Source organism: Dama dama, chromosome X (assembly GCF_033118175.1).
Source record: "Dama dama isolate Ldn47 chromosome X, ASM3311817v1, whole genome shotgun sequence".
Taxonomy (NCBI): domain Eukaryota; kingdom Metazoa; phylum Chordata; class Mammalia; order Artiodactyla; family Cervidae; genus Dama; species Dama dama.
In genome coordinates, this window is record NC_083714.1 from 116483557 (window position 1) to 116486849 (window position 3293).

Sequence of the window (3293 nt, forward strand, 5' to 3'; positions counted from 1 at the left end):
ACCTAGGGTCTATTTTCCTCTCTTCTTTACTAACATAACCATGATGTTGTCCAGGCAACATGTTCAGCGAAAGTATTTCAGATAAAGTACTTTCTTTCAAGCCTCCCTTGCCATGAGAGGTGCCCTTTCACACAGTTCTAGTCAATCACTATTATAAAATAATCTTTCCTTATTACCTAAGTTTCATACCAAAGAAAAGGGGAAATTATTTTAAAGCAACATCTATTACCTTCTTTCTTGTTCTCTGGGCTTGGTCTGGAGCTTTATGGCTTGAGGACACATTCACTATGGTTTCCAAGTAGTTTTCCAAAACTGCTGCAGCATCTGCGACACGATGGTCTACCTTGGAGTAATACGGATCTCCATAGTTACTGCAGTGTAAATGGGAAGTGGCTTTTCACTCTCTCATCATTAGCCTTATCCAAATAAAGCTCAAAAGAAAGGTCACTGAGCTTTCTAACTCATTGCCCAAAGAATCTCTCAACTCCCCTGTCACGAGCATTAAACTTTCCCAATAGGTATGGAGATGGCAAGTTCCTTTAGAACACCACTTATTATCCGTGCCATCATCTCTGTGCTCTGGGAGGCTAACCTCAAGTCAACAGATTATCATCAGCTGGGTCTTGTTGAGCTCTCCTGGTTGGATTTAGGAAAAGGAAGACAGCAACTGGAGATACACATCCTTTCACCCTCCTGTCTCTAGGGCCAGAATTTTGTACTGGCTGCTTTTTTTCGCAAGGACTTGAGTTTCCACTGGGTGACTCTCACCTGCATCTATCAGTTCTCTTGGGGTTCCAGTGGCTGACTCCCCATACCCCTTCACACCTAGCTATTTCTGATCCACGATGCTAGCACTGGGATCCTTCAGAAAACCCAATCAGTTTCCCTTAACTCTGCCTTTCACTCAACCTCAATCACCCCTTTCTGAGTGTGGCATTTGCTTCATGCCACAAAACTGATGGATCCATCGCTCCACCTGGCACGGTTCTTAGCCCATAAACAGTGCTTAAAAGGTGCTTCTTGCTATTTTTGTTTTTATTTGGACAAAATGGCTAGTACATCTAAATTCGGTTTTGTCCAATTTCAAGCTGGGGTTTTTTTCATCTCATGGTATTTCTGGCACTAGAGAATTTCTAGTTATTGTCAGCCTTTATAAAACTTCAGCTTAAGGAGTACAATGTGATGATTAGAGGCGTCAGTGTATATGGATGTGTTTCTAAAAGTTCAAAGCCTGGAACTGAAAAACAGTTTAAAATGGCGGCGGGGGGGTGGGGGGGAAGTGGAGACAAATAGCAATGAGTAAAAGATGTGGGGCTGCAGGAGAGAGAGTCGAGTAAGTGAAGGCTGTTAGGGCTCGGAGACTTCAAAGAGCCGGGGGAGTCCGGGCTATGCCTAAGTGACTGGCACCCACTGTGAGCGGGAGGTACGGGGTGGCTGGGGTGCAGCTGTCTTGCCCCGTGATGGGAGGGCTGAAGGGCGGGGAGGCCAGAGAGGGCATAATAAATGTCAGGTAACATAGGCTGCGTGGGCTCTTTCCACGGAGTGTAAATGAATCAGAAAGAAGTTCCGAGTGTGCCTTCTCATTATGGGCCCTGGGGCATAAACCAGGCTGTGGGCCAGCTTTGGAGTTCAGAAGCTCTGCGGGTAAGTGGAGACAGTTTGAACTTGCCCGTGGGTTCTACTTCTGTGGAAACCCCTGTCTTCTTCTCAGCCCCAAAATCCACAACTCTGTGGCAGAGACTTTCACAGGCAATGATTTTGTAACAACAACAAAACTCTATTATTTTGAGAGAGGCAGAGGTGACAGTCTTTGCCCAAAAAACTATTTATTTTAATCAAATGAATGAAATGTGATGAGACAGCTGCACAGAATAAAGTGAAAGTGGTAAGATCATGGTATTTTTTTCCCTCCATTAAACATCTTATGAGTCATGTGAGCCCGACTAAATAACAAACACGTTCCTGGTTTGAGAAGACCACAAAAATCACACATTTTGAACAGGAGCACAAGCTGTGGAGCAAGATATGCCACAGTGAGGGTGGTGACATTATGGAAATAGAAAGTAGCATTTCCATGAGTGGGCCTGTCGCCCTAGTGAGACGGGATAGCCCTTCTCTCTGTCCTGCCCACTCCCAGATTCTCCTTCACTTTCCACTGCTCTTGTCAAGCTCAGCTCCTCAGTCAGGGCCGAGATGTTCTATTACTGAACCAATTTCAGAACAGAAACATAACCCTCTACGTCCTAACACGCTGCCTGAGTGTGTGGCCGATGGGAGCCAATCAAAACCCCACGCACCTGTGTTTCCAGAGTCTCAGGGGAGGCGGGAAAAGGATGCTATTTCCTCGGGGAGGATGATATAGGTGGACGTGTCACCAAGTCCAGCTCTGAGCGAAGTGAAGTCCAGGGAAGGACCATTCTAGGACTGAGCCGAGACCCATCTCTGAGGAGCCCTGGGGTCAGGAAGTCCTCTTATCTTACAAGTAGTGATATTTGGAGACGCGTTTCTCACCTTCAGCCACATTTCCCTGGTGGCTCAGACGGTAAAGCGTCTGCCTACAATGCAGGAGACCTGGGTTCGATCCCTGGCTCGGGAAGATCCCCTGGAGAAGGAAATGGCAACCCATTCCAGCATCCTTGCTTCGAAAATCCCGCAGACAGCGAAGCCTAGTAGGTTACAGTCCACAGAGTCGCAGAGTTGGACACGACTGAGCGGCTTCACTTCACTTCTCACCTTCAGGCAATTGAGGGAACAGTCGGCCAGACAGTACCGGAAAGCTCGCTGTGAGACGCCTGCTGCCAACATGAGGCCCAGCTATGGTTTTATTTCTCTCTGGATAACACGACTCGTTCTTACTGCCTTCACTGAATTAGACTGCCAAAGAAACGGCCAGTTTGGAAGAACCCACACTGAAAAATCAACATTCCCGACTCATCTTGAGATCACGACAGCACAGGGACGTATTTCTAAAGAGCCAGAAAGAACAGCGGCGAGTGGAAGAGAGATGTGGTCTTGCCAGACTATGGCATCACCTCACATGAACACAGAGCTGTGAGCAAGCAAGCGGACGTGAGACGCCACTGCAACATGATGGATCTCTTGGAAATAAATGCCCAGCACAAAATGGCCCCCACCACAGCCACTGATCTTTCAGTAACTTGCATTTATTCCTATTTCCCTCCTCTGTTCACTTTCCGCTTGCACAAAATAAAAAGACGCCAACTTGGTTTTATTTTTAAATCCTAAAATTAGTCAATAGATAAGCCCCTCAGGAAATGGGTTTGGCTCATAAA

General features: G+C 46.7%; 1 non-coding gene across 1 annotated transcript; it reads left to right on the forward strand.

Moving 5' to 3' along the window:
- The first annotated feature begins 2524 nt into the window (after positions 1–2524).
- Positions 2525–2596, forward strand: TRNAC-ACA (transfer RNA cysteine (anticodon ACA)). The gene has a single exon. It is a non-coding gene; the product is annotated as a tRNA-Cys (tRNA).
- The last annotated feature ends 697 nt before the right edge of the window (positions 2597–3293 follow it).